Genomic DNA, 16,038 nt, shown 5'->3' with positions numbered 1-16,038 from the left:
AGGAAGATGGGATTTGTCTGTGTCTAAATGCTGCTGGTGGATGAGAAAGGTAAGAACTAACTATTAGATTAACAACGTGGAGATCATTGGTGACTAGACAAGACCAGTTTCTATGGGTGGTGGACAAAATCCCTGAATGGAATAAGCCGAGAGAATAGAAACTGAGGAATTTGGGATAGAGCACAGAGATTTTCGAAGGGGGCATTTTCTGTAAACAGGAGCAGAGAAATGGGTGGCAGCTGGAGAAGGAGGTTGGTCAAGCAAGAGTTTTTAAAGATGAGGGATGAGGCAGCATGCTCAATCCTAAGGAGAAGGGAAAACGGAGGATGTCAGGATGTTGGGGTGATGACAGTGAGCAGGTGATAGGAGATGACTTGAGTGCATACATGGAAGGGCCTTTGAGAGCAGCGTGGAGCCTTCAAGCACAGTGAAAGGAGAGCAGGCCGAGGGCATGCACTCAGGCGCAGCTGAGCAAGTAGACTTGGTGGCCAAGGTGAGTGAAAGCTGTCTTGTGGTTGCTTCTACCTCCTCAGGGACGTACGAAAGCGAGTCATTAATTAGCTAGAGTGAAAATGAGGAAGGAGGTGCTGGGCATTTGGGATAAGTGGAGAAGGCATAAAGTAGGGGTCAAGGAATCTGGGAATTGAGTGGACTGGGCAAATGGAGGAGAGTTCCTGAAGGCATCAAGAGCCCATTTGACGTGAGTGGTCACGCCTTTTAGGCAAGACAGTATGCTTGTTTGCTAGACTGTTATTATTCTGCAAAAAAATTCACCAGTCCTCTCTGGAGTAGAACTATATTTTCCTTCTCTGATGACATCAGGCTTGAGCATAAGATTTGCATTGATCAGCAAAATGTGGATGGAAGTGATGTGTGTCACGTCTAAGTGGAAGCTTTATGAAACAGCATGTCTTCACCATGTTCTTTAACCCCTGCCCAACTGGCCATATCCCAGGGGGAGCTGCTTCATATCCTAGAGACTGGAGTGAAGACGATGAGCAGCAAAACCATAGCCAGTGTGCAGTGAGCACATTCTACAAGTGAAAGATGCACCTTTGAAGCAGCCGGGCACTGAGACTGGGGTTGGTTGTTACGTGGCATGGTCCATGCTGACTGATACAGCCCACTGTGCGCCTTTCTCCAGCTGTCTTCCCTCTGCCTCTGTGCAGGTACAAGGAGGATCGACTCAGTTCAGTCAGCACTGGGGCTTTGAGAGGGGCAGAGCAGGGAAAGTGAGGGCCCAGGAAACTGAGGGTGTATTTAAAGGAGCCTGAGCTGGGGAAGAAGGGAAGCAAGGGACGTGCTAGAGTCATCCTTGGATTCGTTTCTTATAGTGACAAGACGGCTGCCAGGGGCAGTCAGGACTACACGTGTCCTTGCTCATGTCCCTGAGGATAACGTGTCCCTGTGTCCAGCTGGAACTTCTGGCGACAAAGAGTCACCAGAATTTCTTTTTGAAAGGACTTATTTTGTCTTGCCAGCAGAGCCTCTGCCCCTGACATTTCAGGTATCTGCTTTTGTTTGTCCTTTTGACCTTTTCAGATTGAATTAAACTGGAGACACACACACACACACACACACACACACACACACAGAGAGAGAGAGAGAGAGAGAGAGAAAGAGAGAGAGGTTGTTCCTGGGCCAGTAAGAGTTTCTGATGTTTGGGTAAGGATGGTCCTGTGTGGTCTGCTCATATCCTCCAAGTCCTAATTGCTGCCTACCCATTCGTGATGGGCATAAGGTCCAAATCACCTATTTTGGAAGCTGGGCAAGCTGGAACCTGGTCTGTCTGACTGGAACCCATTAATTCCCTGTACCTTCCTGCCCAGAGGCTAGAAGGCTTCCATCCTCATGACCCCCCTTCCCCTTACTAGAGAAGCCAGACAGAACTGCACAGCTGTGGACCCTGCCCCTAGAGACTGTCTGCCAGTTCTGGCTCTGGCCTTCAGGACTGTTGCCCAGCCAAGTGCAGGAGAACCTCAGCAGTCCTGCCTGGATGCCTCTCCCAGCCACCTGTCCCTCCGGCCATAGACACTGGACAGGAGCCCATATACTCCTTACTCCCCCTCATTTGGGCATCAGCACTTAAAAGAGGCTTTATGATGAAGAGTGGGAGGTCCAGACGGGCCTCATTTCCCAAGATTGCAGGGTACAGGCCTTGGCAGGGCTGAGCCATCCCCTTGATCTGGGTGCTTCTCCCACAGGAGTCTAGCCTTGCTTCAGTCTGGCTCTATGAGCCCACCTGGCCCCTCGCTCGTCCTCAGCAAGCCTCCCACTGAAGTCAGGGCATGTGTGAGGTGACCACACAGCTGAGGGTGCTGGAAATGTCATGGTGTGATATTTCAATTTCTGCAGTGTTTATATTCAGTGACCCTCAAAAAGGCCCAATGAGGGGAAAGGCCAGGACAGGTTTACAGATGGGAAGCTGGCCCTCTGAGAGGGGAACACCCACCCAAGGTCACATGGCTGGTTGGTGGCTAACCAACCCGTGGCCTTATGACACCAAGTCCCATGCTCTTTTCACTGCCCCTCACTCCCAGGGAGAGCCACTGTCATTCAGTGTGGTGTTAACCTGCACTGCAGCAGACCCTCAGGCCTTGGCTAACTGGTAAACCTCACCCACAGCTCCATGCTGGGCTTGCTCAGGGACTGCTGGAACACTCCAGTGGTCAGGCCAGGCGAGGGTGGAAAATGGGGAGTCCCTGCCAGACTTCTGTGGGGTTTCCCAGGTGCTCCTGCAGCAGGGGCGGGGGGCATTGGGAGGAACCTGTTTTTGTGTTTTATGGAAGATAAGTTTGTTATTCGCTCAGTGACCCAAACTTGAAACTCAGGTCCCTTGGAGGAAGCTTTGGGCTCCGAAATTACTTCTCTCAGCCTCAGTTTCTCCATGGGTTTTGGATTCAGGGTTTGACCACAGTGATTCTGAGAGGATAGTTTGCATGATGCCTGGCCTGGCTCATGGGCCTCATTCTGCCACAGTGGAGGAGGGCATGCAGGCCATCTGGCCGGGTGGGGAGTGCCAGCTGGCAACAGGGTCCACTGAGGCACTGACTCCCTGCCCTGGGGCTCTCAGCAAGTCTAGCCAGCCAGCCTCCATTTTCCCAAGTGTAAAATGGGTGTCAGGCCATTTGCTTCTGTGGGAGGGCCTGGAGGGCTATAATTATGGGAGGGTATGTGAAGTCCTGGGAGCCCTCGATGGGGTTTTGCAAGGAGGCTGCAGACAGCCATGGGTCATGACTGCTTGGGAGAGTTATGAAATTCCTTTAGTAAAAGGAACCATGTGGGGAGTGGGCGGGAGGGGGAGATGGCGACCCAGGAAGAGAGTGTCTGGCGCCCTTGGGAAGACATCTTAGTACACAGCAAAGCCCTATCTCACAATTCAATCAAGTTGTTGCTTCTGTTCATACCAAAAGGGCCTTTTTAAAATACAATTAGGCTCTGTTTTATTATGTGTGACAGACGAGGCCATTAACCATTCCGACTATTAAATCAGACTTCATTAAAAAAAATGGAAGTAACTGTAATTGCCTTGGGTCACGATCGTTTAGAGCCGAGACATTTCAAAGAAAAACATTAGGGAGCTCACGACCATGATGAAGTTAATCAATTTGACATCCCACCGAGGGCCGGGTGTGTCTGCACCAGAAGAGCTGCTGCACAGCCTCTCCCCAGAGCCCGGCTCCTGGGGAGCAGGGGGGTCTCTGCCTCTCCTCTCTCCAAAGGAGAGCTGGGAAGGCTATGAAAATAACTTGGAAATTTGGGGGAAAGGGAATTTCTTGTCTCTCAGTGAGGTGTTATTGGTTTGCTTTTCTGAAAAACTATCTAAATATATCAAATGTGATACCAAGTCATACATAATACATTTTTATGTTTTTGCACCAGAAAGTGACTTTAGAGCTGTAAGGAGCAGTGCTATATAAGAATAATGTGTCTTCCTTGGCCCTCTAAGTGGGGTGGGGTGGCTTCCACGGGCTTCCTCATTTCTGGACAGGTTGTGCCCTTTCTCCAGGTGTCTACTTCTTGGCAGGAGTCCTGAGGGAGAGACCCCTGCCCTGGGGTGAATTTTGCCCTCCTCTCCTTTGTGGGGGTAGAAAAGGAGGGATGGACAGGGCAGAACAGCCCAGAAGGCTACAAAAAGATGGGGGTAAACCCAGCCCCCACACCTTCTTCTCCCCCAGGCCTTGCTGAGCCCGGAGAGAGCAAACCCCAGTGTTCCTCCAAGGCTAAAGAGAGGTGGGGGCTGAGTTGTGTCTGGGACGCCTCCTGGCCTTGAGATAGCAACAGGCATGGCAGGGGTGGGGATGGGCGGAGACCACTCAAGGCCAATTCAGGAGGTGTGGGAGCCAGGGTGGGGGATAGGTAATGAGAGGAAGGTCTGGTTGTAAAGCCCTGGAAGGTGGGGTCCTGTCTAAGCAGGAATTTCCTGGCTCGATTATTAGCATAAGTCCATGGTGGGGGTGGAAGAGCATGTTTATCTGGAACGCAGAGATGGGAGGAGCAGGTGCCCGGCTTCAGAGAGCTTGCCTCTGGGACCTTACGCGCTCTCTCCCTTTTCCCACTGTCCTGCTGATTGAGGTGCACCAAGGGCCCACCTGAATGCCAAGCCTGCTTTCCTTCTGGTATGGGCTGCACAAGGCTCACCTACCTCCTCCACGAAGCCCCCCAGACACTACCCCGGCTGTATCCTCTGCTTGGGGACTCTCTTACCTCCCTGCTCTGCTGGCACTGTCTGAAAGCTGCTAGATCAAGTAGGCCCTTGCCAGCAAGCCTCTGTTCAGTCTCCATCTCTCTCTGTTCCAGCACGCCTTCTTCCCGGTCCTCGGCTTTACTGCTCTAGATCATTCCTACAGCCCAAGGACACCTTTGCTGGTCTCAAGCCCCTTCAGAAGATGTCCCCACCCACCTCTCTGGCCTCACCTCCTGCCTCTCTGCTCCAAATTCTTAGCATTTTGCACTGTGGTTTCTTCCAGCCTCCTTAACTTTGGTTCCTTTTGCCTAAACTGCTTGTTCCTGTTTTCTCAGCCCAGGGAGGCTCTTTTCAGATTGCTCAGGGTTGGTGACTCACAGTATCTTCCTCCCTTTCTTCACTCTCTTTCCCTCCCTCCCTCCCTCCCTCCCTCCCTCCCTCCCTCCCTCCTTCCTTCCTTCCTTCCTTCCTTCCTTCCTTCCTTCCTTCCTTCCTTCCTTCCTTCCTTCCTTCCTTCCTTCCTTCAATATTTCCTGAGCACCATCTGTGCCAAGCACAAGATCTCTGCTTCACAGAACTGCAAAGACAGTAAAGAAATGCGCTGTCAGGAGGTGATGGCACCGTGGAGAAACACAGGGCAGGGTAAAGGGAGAGGGAGCGAAGGGGAGCGGTCAGGGAAGGCCCCTATGGCAAAGGGGCATTGGGGCAGAGACCTGAAGGAAGTGAGGGAGAGGTCACTGCTCCAGTGTCCTAGCGCTGGGGCGGGGACATGCCCACGTGTGTCCCAAAACAAAGCTCCATGACTGGGACAGCCCTGGGGCCAGTTGTGCATCATATTGTCACAGCTGTAGTTATGCTAGCCTGTTTCCCCTGGCCTCTCGAGCCACGTGGGGGCAAGGATGTGTTCTATTACTCTCTGAATCTGTGCTCTGGAGCCATGTGCAGCATCAGGCACCTGCAGGTAATTGGCATGCGCTTGTGGATTAAAACAATGAATGAATGCCTGAACATGGGGAAAGAATGAGCAGATTTCTGGACTTGAGTGAGGCTGTGGGGAGGAGAGAAAGAAGGAAAGATACATCTGGTTTTTGTATTAAAGGAATTTTCAACTAATTAGAGAGAAAAGACATGCACACACCTAAAATTAAGACTACTTTAAAAACCTAGTTTAGATATAAAGTTAAATAACTTTAGGTGATACCTTAGAATCCATTAATTCCACATTTTGTCCAGGATGAGTGTCAAACACTTCCAAGTCCCTTAGATGCCCCTACATTTACTCCAAGAATACTCCAGAATGCTTCTTTGGGGGTGGCTTCCCGGGCTGCTTCAGATTCATGAATTGTTCCCTGGCCTCTGAGATCCTTACTTACCTGTTTTTAACCCCAAACTCCCTCCCCGGAGTGATGTTACTCCCTCACTCAGCAATGGTTGTACATCCCGGATTCTTCGTATTGTCTTCCTAGCAAGCATCATGAGAAACTGCCTCTGTATGTTTTTCTCTATTTGCTTACTTGGAGCAAATAAGCTGACTGTGGTGAGCTTGTGTTGTATCATCTGTCTCCCCACCACCAGCGTAAGCTACCTGAGGGCAGGGACCATGTCTGTCGTGTCCACTTTGTATTCCCATGCTTACAGTAGGGCAGGGACCATGTCTGTTGTGTCCACTTTGTATTCCCATGCTTACAGTAGGGCAGGGACCATGTCTGTTGTGTCCACTTTGTATTCCCATGCTTACAGTAGCGCTGGTTCTCAAGAAATACATAATGAATGAATGAATGAATGAATGTCAAGAAAACCTGTACTATTTCCAAAAACTCAACCTATTCTGGAAGGATGGAGATTGTTAGCCCACTACAGGCATCTCCTTGATGATGGAGCCATGTGTCCCTTGTCTCTGGATTCCTCATCCTGGCATGGTGCTCAGCATGTAGGTATATCCGACACATACCTGCAGGGGGGATTGGGCAAAAGAGGGCCCTTTGGAGCCTGCAGCAGTAACTGGCAACTCTCTGTGGCCAGCACAGTGTCGGGCTCCTGTGGGCAATTGGCATATGCCTGTAGAATGGCAAAATGAACAAATGTAGGGACAAAGGGAGAGATGAATGCATTTCTGGTCTTGTGCAAATACCTGTCGTCAGGTGTCCACTAATGTTATCTTGCCCCAGTAAAGCAGGACAGAGCCTTACATTCCGGCCACAGTGCTCTGTGACCCCAACTTATGACTCTCTTCTCCAGCCAGAAGCAGGCCACGGGGGTGGCTTCTCTGGGACTCCACACTGCCAGTGTTCATTCTTTTTTCCTAACTGTGCCAGTGCTGAGAGAGTAAAATGTGTGTTTATTTTAATTTTTTCTTTCTTTTTTTGAGGGCAGGGGGATGGAGTCTCACTCTGTTGCCCAGGCTGGAGGGCAGTGGCGCGATCTCGGCTTACTGCAAGCTCCCCCTTCCGGGTTCATGCCATTCTCCTGCCTCAGCCTCCCGAGTAGCTGGGACTGCAGGCACCCGCCACCATGCCTGGCTAATTTTTTTGTATTTTTAGTAGAAACGGGGTTTCACCATGTTAGCCAGGATGGTCTTAATCTCCCCTCGGCCTCCCAAAGTGCTGGCATTACAGGTGTAAGCCACCATGAGCCACCGTACCCGGCCTTTTTTTTTTTTTTTGAGACAGAGTCTCACTCTGTTGCCTGGACTGGAGTGCAAGTGGCACGATCTCAGCTCACTGCAATCTCTGCCTCCTGGACTCAAAGGATCCTCCCACCTCAGTCTGCTGAGTAGCTGGGACCACAAGCGCATGTCAGCATGCCCAGCTAATTTTTGTATGTTTTGTAGAGACAGAGTTTTGCCATGTTGTCCAGGCTGGTCTTGAACTCCTGGACCCAAGCAATCCACTCCCTTTGGCCTCCCAATGTGCTGGGACTATAGATGTGAGCCGCCTTGCCTGGCCTATTTTAATTTTACTTTGTTATTTTTAGACACAGACTCTTGCTCTGTTACCCAGGCTGGAGTGCAGCAGTGCGATCACAGCTTACTGTAGCCTTAATCTCCTGGGCTCAAGTGATCCTCCCTCCTCAGTCTCCCGAGCACCTGGGACTACAAGGCACACACCTCCATGCCCAGCTAATTAAAAAAAAAATTTTTTTTAAGAGATGGAGTCTTGCTATGTTGCCCAGGCTAGTCTCAAACTCCTGGCCTCCAGCGATCCTCCTGCCTCAGCATCCCAGAATGCAGGGATTACAGGCATGAACCATCACATATGGCCCAAAATGTGTGTTTGGATAAAACCTTGAGGGTTTGGGATGAGGTTTGGTGGGCCCTGGCAATGAGAGTGTATGAGTGAATGTCTGTATTGTTTCCATTTGTGTCATTCCCCTATGTGTGACTTTCTGCAAAGATGGGATTCAATACAGAAGAGAACCAGGCCTCAGTCTTTTCTTTGAGTGAGAAGTCTAAAATATAAGTCCTTAAAAATTTTAGCCTGGAGCAAGCAAAATCTGAGTTATCTTATCCATGGGTACTCACAGGTAGGGATGTGACGGGTTCATCACTCCAGCCAGTTGGTTGCGTGATCTTGTTCTTGGGTTGCAGGCAGGCCCCCCCCGGCACTTGTCCCTGCCACAGGCCAGAGGAAAAATGGGCTCCCGCATTCCAGCCAAGCAAACACCATCTTCCCCCTCATCGTACTTCCTGCACGTCCCTCACCAGGTACCCACGTGCCCTGGAGATTGTTGCTGTTGCCAACCGTTGTGACTTTAATCCTTGCTTTGTTTTTCCTTCCTGGAGACCAGGGACCTTCCTGAGGTTTGTCCCTGCAAAACTTCTCCCAGGCACTCTGTGGCCGTTTCCTCCAAAGACCACTCCCTGGGGAGGAATGAGTCACTAGAACAGGTCTGGGGGGCAGGGGACTGGCTTCTGGGGGGTGGGGGTCCCACTATTCTTTGCTTTGGCTCTTTGCCTGGAGCATGTCTAAGCGATGAGCCGAGCTTCGAGGGCCCCTGGTTCTCCTGGCAGCCATGGTACTTTCCGCAGCTTTCCGTTCCGAGAGGGGCCACTGTCTCTGGAGGTTGGGGAGGCTTTCTGCTCCTACCCAGTCATGGCCATTAGCAATGCCTGATGCTAGGAGAGCGCCCAAGGAGCTGCTGGTGTGTCCTGGAGCAAGCTCGCTCCCTGGGGTCCTGCCTGCACTGCCCGACCCCCAATGCCCCAGCTTCCTGCCCTCGGATCCTAACCCTTGACTCTCTGAGCCCTGCACTGGGAGCCAGCCATGATGAATTCCAGCTGAAACTACCTTTCCCTAGCTGGGTAGTCTTTGCAAATCACTTCTCCCCAGCCCCTAGCCTCCCCACCTGTTAAAGGAGGGTTAAAAAGAAAAAAATTTAAAAATACCACCCTGTCTTGCCCACCTTGTGGAGCAGGAGTCTGTTGTGAAGCCCACATTAGCTGAGGCTGGAGACATGGCTTAGAAAGTGCAGGGCACTGTGCAGATACAAGGCTGCAGCTATTTTTATTTTTAACATCGTAATCCTGTGTGTCTCTGGGCAATCCCGACCTCAAGAAGAGACAGCCATTAGGGGATACATGAGCCTATAAAGGGGAGGTAATGAAAAATATTGAGGCCAAGATTAATTTTCTTAAGCAATCATGAAAAAGCAAGAGGTTTGTGCTAATAGTTAACAAAAATGTCACTTGCCTTTTTTCATTCTGCCATATTATTATATAAATACATCGTCTATGGAAAAATAGACTATGATAAAATGTTTGTTTATAAAATAAACAGAAAATAAATCACTGAAAGAGCAAGCCAAGCCCATCACCGTTGGCTATGTTATTCTCTGACTTCTCCACTCTGGAATTATGGTGTTTTCCACAGAGCCTTTGCCACGCTCAGAAACACCCCCCTCACTCCGGGGGCACTGTCCCCACTGTCTCTTGCTCAGAGGTGGCCTCTGGCTCTGGGGGAGATGAGTCTTCCCTCTTCACTGTCACTGGGATTTCCAGCTGATTCCAATGATCTTTTACTTCAAGGCATCCTCACTGAGGGACCTCCCTGCACCATCAATGAACAGTTATGATTTCAGGGTTTGGAAAAAGGGATTAAAAGAGGCATTCAAAAAGTGGTGCCTGGGGACAGAGCCTGGCAGTCTTATTGGGTTTCTTGAACAACCCTTCCCCCACTCCCCGCTCACTCTCCATGACTATTTCAAGCCTTCCTCATTTTCCTCAACTCTCCTGTGTGCCTTCCCCTCACGGGCACCTGAGGACCAAGCGCTGTGCTCAACAGCCATCAGATGGCAGCACGTGCCGGGCCTCCCAGCTGGCCTTCTCTCATTGCCTTTCCTTCTGCCTTCCTGCTGTGACACCCTGAGCCTTGCTCCCATGGTCAACTGCCCCCTCTCTCATGTCTTGACTCCCCCTCGCTCCTTGATCAAGATGCTCTGCCTCCCCCATGGCGAAAGAAAACCTCCCTCAACTCCTTGTCCTTCTACTTTCCTGCCCAGTCGAGCTTGTCAGAAAAGGCACCTACACATCCCTTCTGCTCTCCTTCACCCCACTTTGTTCCCCAACCTACTCTGGGTGGACTTCTGACACTGAACCTGCTTCCTTGGTGCTGTGTGGGACTCCAGTCGGTGGGTGGGTGGGTGGATGGGTGGGATGGAACTGGCCCCTTCTCCTTTGTTAACTCTGTCTCTTCAGCCTCCACAAGAGCAACTCCCCCAGGCTATTCAAGCCACTGAATTTCTTACCCAGGGCTTAGGAGAGTTTCAGGAGCTATGGAGGGCTGGGACAAAGATTCCACTTCCAGCTATTTTGCACTTCCCCTTGGATCTCATGCAGGGAGATACCTAAAGACATAAGCCATTCAAATCAAGCCGTGGAAAAGTGCTCAACCTTACTGCTAATTAGGCAAAGTGCAAATTAAAATCCCAGAAACATACCATTTCATACCCATTAGCATGGTAAAAAAATTTTTTTTTTTTTTCAGACAGAGTCTGGCTCTGTTGCCCAGCCTGGAGTGCAGTGGTGTCATCTCAGCTGACTGCAACCTCCACCTCCCGGGTTCCAGTGATTCTCCTGCCTTAGCCTCCCGAGTAGCTGGCATTACAGGTGCGTACCACCAAGGCTGGCTAATTTTTATGTTTTTAGTAGAGACAAGGTTTCACCATGTTGGCCAGGCTGGTCTTGAACTCCTGACCTCAGGCAATCTGCTCGCCTCAGCCTCCCAAAGTGCTAGGATTACAGGAATGAACCACCACGCCAGCCAGTAAACATTTTTTAAAAGTCTGATAATACCAAGTGTAGACAAGGATGTGCTGAGATCAAAGGTACCCAGCTGGGAGTGTCATTGGAAGAACCACTTTTGGAAGAAGTTTGGCAATATCCAGAGAGTTGAAGATGTTCCTGCCCCATGACCCGGGCGTCACACTTCTAGGTCTGTGTTGCAGAGGAGTGTGAGGAGCCTTGTTGGTGCAAAAATATTCTTGCAGGATCATTTGTGACATAAAAAATTGGAAACAACCAGAAAATAAATGTAAAACTTGTGCTTTATCCATATAGCAGTTAAAATGAATGAACTACAGTCACAGGCATCAACATAGATACATCTCAAAGACATCATGTTGAGTGGAAAAGACAAGTTGCAGAAGGAATGTCTAGTATGAGACTATTTGTATAATGTTTTAAGACATGCAAATTAGTACTATAAAATGTGTGTGGATACATAAATATGTATTAAAACTATAAAAATCTGCACAGGAATGATAAAGACCAAATTCCTAAGAGGTTCTTTATTTTCCCTGGGGAGAAGGGGAATGATGGCAGGAACGATATGCAGGGATCAACTCGATCTGTTGTTCAGTTTCTTAGAAGTGAAAATCTGAAGCAAATGTGGCTTAATGTTCAATTTGATAAAGCCGGGTTGTGGGTAGATGTTTATCTTTGATGTTTATCTGTTTGATATGTTTTCTAATAAAGCCAGTCCATTAATGAAAAAGGCTACTTGGGCCTCCTCACCATTGGGGAGCATGAAGGATTTCTTCCATTCCAAATGGCTCTCCTGTCCTAGGGTGAAATCTTTTCTCCTCAGCTCTGGTGCCCCTTCTTCAAGGCACTAAGTTGGAAAACTCTGAAGTACAATGGTGGAAAATTCTGCCCTTCCTCCAGGCTGAGCCTCTCTTCCAGAGTCCTGCCCTTCACACCACATCATACAGCTGAGCCTTTTGGTCTGGGTAGTGGCCAGCTTCAGCCTGATGTAAGAAAACATGGTGTTTAGGAGCCAGATTGGCTGGGTCTAGATGCTGGCTTTGCCACTTGACTGCACGACCTTGGGCAAGTTACTCCGACTCTCTCTGCCATAGAATGGAGGGTGCATGGGCAGGGGAGAAGGTGGTCCATGAGTCCAGGAAGGTGAGCAGGGGCAGCTCAGGGGGCTTGAGATCCTCATCCTATCCAGAACTGGGCTGCTTGGCACAGAGTGACCAGGTCATATTGATACTGGGCAGCAGGAAATGGCAACCTGCTGTCCACTCATCCCAAACCACATTGGAATTGAAATGGACAGGATTGATGCTAAAATAATTTACTCAGACTGGTTTCTCTACCCAGATAACCAAGCAAGTGTCATTGAAAGCAAATCTGCTGTTGATTGCAGCAAACCCTTAGATAGGACAGGAAAGAAACCCAAACCCCTCCAACTGGTGCAGAGCAGCTCAGAGGCCCTGCCTCTGTGAAAACTCTTTCCGGGGTTTATCTTACATCAAGCATTTCAAGGAAACCTAGATAATCTGGCTGCATGGGATCTCCTCAGAGCTCTCCAGAAGAGTCGTGAGCCTCTCATACCTCCATGCTCCTGCCTCTTGGGGGTGTTACAGCCACGTCTCAGTGGTCCAGATTCTGGGGAGCTCACACCTGCCCTTCCATCTTGTCCTCTTATCTTCCCCAAGAGTGTTCACACACATGGCCTTCTGTGATACTCGAGATGCAGGCCATGCTGGGATGAATACAGGGAATTGCTGTGGGTTAAATTGTGTCCTCCCAAAATTCATATGTTGAAATCCTAACCCTCAGTACCTCTGAATGGGATCTTACTTGGAAATGGGGTCATTGCAGATGGAATATGGTTAAGATGAGATCACTAAGGTGAGCCCTAAGCCAATATGAATGGTGTTCTTTTTTTTTTTTTTTTTTTGAGACGGAGTCTCACTCTGTCACCCAGGCTGGAGTGCAGTCGCATGATCTCGGCTTACTGCAAGCTCCACCTCCTGGGTTCACGCCATTCTCCTGCCTCAGCCTCCCAAGTAGCTGGGACTACAGGTGCTTACCACCACGCCCGGCTAATATTTTTGTATTTTTTAGTAGAGATGGGGTTTCACCATGTTAGCCAGGATGGTCTTGATCTCCTGACCTCATGATCCGCCTGCCTCGGCCTCCCAAAGTGCTGGGATTACAGGTGTGAGCCACCGCGCCTGGCCATGAATGGTGTTCTTATAAAAAAGGAAGAATTTGGACCCATACACACACACACACACACAGAGAGAGAGAGAGAGAGAGAGAGGGAGAGAGAGAAAGAAAGAGAGAGAGAGACAGAGAGAAAGGCCATGTGAAGATGAAGGCAGAGATTGGGGTGATGCCTCTATCAGCCAAGGAACTCCAAAGATGACCAGCAAACCTCCAGAGGCTGGGAAGGAGGCCTGGAACAGATTCTGCCTCACCGCCCTCAGAAGGAACTAACTCTGCCAACACCTTGATCTTAAACTTCCAGCCTCCAGAAAATACATTTCTGTTGCCTAAGCCCCCAGTTTGTGGTATTTTGTTACAGCAGCTCTTAGCAAGCCAATACAGGGACTATGTGACCACCTTTCACCTGAGGACCCTGAGAGCAGTGGTGTGCTCAAGATCACTCAGCTATTAAGGAAATTGAGCCAACACCTGGCTTCTCTGATGGTCTCTCCTTGGACAATTATGCGAGGGGGTCAGTGATTTCAATAGGGACTGGAAATAAAAACGTATTGCAGTTTATGCTTCTATGAAGTGTGATATGTCACAACGGCTTCTGGGTGAGCTATTCCTGAGCTTGATTGAGATGGTGTTTGGGGAAAGTAATACTTTACTTATCACCTGTGGAAGATCACACAACTCGCCAGATTCAAGTGATGGGCCCCATCATAAAGACCACAGCCTTCAGACACACCGTCAGTGTGGCAGCTCATTATATAGCTAGTCCGGCATGTCTGGCTGCCTAATTTATGGGACCAATGGCATTTTGGCATGGCCTTGGCCTTCTGATCCTGTCATCCTTTCTGCCTTATATCCATGGGTGTGGACGATTCTAAACATCTTCCTTTGTGAGTTATTCTTTTCCTCCCCACAATGGTGCCAAGCTGGCTCCCACACTGTGGATTGGAGGGCTGGAGTTGAGCAGTGGGGAGTGTGTAGGAGGAGGCAGGATGGAGGCCACCCATCAGGAGACTCTTGACACAGTCTTGCCTCCATCTCTCCACCCACAGCTGTGTGGCCTTGGTCAAGCCACTTCCTCTTCTGAGCCCCAGTTTTCTTACCAGTAAATGGGAGATTGGGGAGTTGGGAAGATGAGTGCTTGTCAAATTGGGAGGAGGTTGGAGACCAACAAAGATGGTAAGAGGCACCAAGAGTGGGGCTGGGTCACCAGCTATTTTTGCCAGTGAAAAACCCCACCTAAGTGCCGGGTTTTTCTCCAGCATGAGCCTGAGCAGGACAGCCAGGGTTGAGCATCTGTCAGCGCAAATGCTTTGCTCATGAGAGCCTCTGGCCGGGAGATACATATTTTTAGGTGAAAAATACAGGACACATGCATGAATTCTTAATTTTGTACAATTTAGTTGGCAAGCAGCTCTTAAAACAGAAGTCTCCTGAGATGGCGCATACTAAAACGTGTCTTTGGTTTTGAAATGGTGGAACCACTGAGTTTTGAGCCCCAGGCTACCTCCTGCTCTGCAGCCTACGATCCTAGCCCCACACTGGGGTGGCACCCCTCCTCTCGGTGATCCAGGTGGATGGCAACCCCACCTGGATGGCTGGTCATTGACTGTGCCCCGTAACTCCCTCCCTCCACTGGTCATGTTACATCCTGCCTCTTCAGATTAGAATTCAAGGTCACCTGATATAGGAGAGTTTCCATCTCCAATTTGCAGGCAGTTGCCAACACCATCCTTGGCAATTTTTGTCTGTACCTCTGTGCTGAGCGTGGTTTTTGTATGTCTTTGTATTGAATGTGGCATACCTTCCTTTAAGATGTGAAGCTCCTTGAGCATTGGAACAGAGTTATTCCAGCTAGAACTGGATCTGGGGCTACGGATTCTTCCAGCTTGTGGCCAGGACCTGCGTGTCTGGCGTTGCAGCATCAGGCTCAATGAACAAGAGACTCAGAGCTTGGGTTGACGATGGTCAGCACAGCTGGTGAGGGGCAGAGCCGGAAAGCCAAGCTGAGTCTCACTGATTCCCTGCGCAGTGCTCTACCCTCCTTAGCAGTGCAGAGCCATGCCACAGCCCATCTGGTTCAAGGAGGCTGCAGAGATGGACTCAGAGGGCAGGACAGCCCTTAAGGGGCCTAATAACAAAACCCTGTAATAGCAACCGTGGTGGGAGAGAGAAGTGTTTTCCCAAGCTCAGAAGAAACACAGTACAGAGGAGACATGGGCTTCAGGCGGACTTCAGAGGCAGGCGGAGGTGTCTATTCAAAGTCCAGGCTTGGGCTGGACTTACATGGACCCCCTAAGGTGACTCCTGGAGGCACACAGGCACAGTGGGGAATCATGAAACCACAGAGATTGCTATCGTTCATCCACCTCCCCTTTCTTCTCTAGTAATAAAATTTTGTTTGCTGTTTTTTTGTTTTTTGTTTTTTGGGTTTTTTTTTTTTTTAAGTGAGGCACTTGGCTACCCAACATAAAGGGTACATTTCCTAGTCTCCCTGGCTGTGACTAAGTTCTAGCCTATGGGGATGTAAGCAACAGTGAGGAAGTGTTCTTAGAAAGAAAGGATGTTCCTTTTTCTTCTCCTTTTCTTTTTGCTGCTCTCTGAAAAGCAGATGAGATGGCTGGTGCTGGAGGAGCAATCTTGGGCCTTGAAATGACCTTGTGAACCACACCTGATGGAACTCCAAGATAAAAGCCACTTCATCATGACGCTATGGGTGTCTCAGCAGCGCTGGTCCACCTACTTTTTGTCTTCTGTGTGAGATAGAAGTAAGTTTCTATTTTCTTTAGGCCACTGTTTCTTTGGGGTTTCTGTCCCCTAATCTAAGCTCCAGAGAACCCTTTATTCCTTTTTCCAGTTTTCTTGCAACTCTTCTGATTACCTTTTGATGCTGGTTTATCAC

At 49.6% G+C, this 16,038-nt stretch overlaps 1 long non-coding RNA gene across 5 annotated transcripts in view; it reads left to right on the top strand.

Annotated features, from left to right (window-relative positions):
* The window catches only part of LOC103879725, a 70,014-nt gene that overhangs the window by 27,112 nt on the left and 26,864 nt on the right, over window positions 1–16,038 (top strand). For 3 of the 5 annotated variants that reach the window (XR_004180070.1, XR_004180069.1, XR_001897385.3), the window contains exon 4: window positions 15,748–15,904. The exons of 1 other annotated variant lie outside the window; for it this stretch is intronic. This is a non-coding gene — a long non-coding RNA (uncharacterized LOC103879725). Of the gene's footprint in view, window positions 1–10,668; window positions 10,719–15,747; window positions 15,905–16,038 lie in introns of those variants that run through there. One more of the 5 variants, XR_002518698.2, reaches the window with a different exon arrangement.

This window comes from Papio anubis, chromosome 19 (genome assembly GCF_008728515.1).
Source record: "Papio anubis isolate 15944 chromosome 19, Panubis1.0, whole genome shotgun sequence".
Taxonomy (NCBI): domain Eukaryota; kingdom Metazoa; phylum Chordata; class Mammalia; order Primates; family Cercopithecidae; genus Papio; species Papio anubis.
The sequence above is the reverse complement of the archived record's forward strand: the minus strand, read 5'-3'. Positions and strand labels throughout refer to the sequence as shown.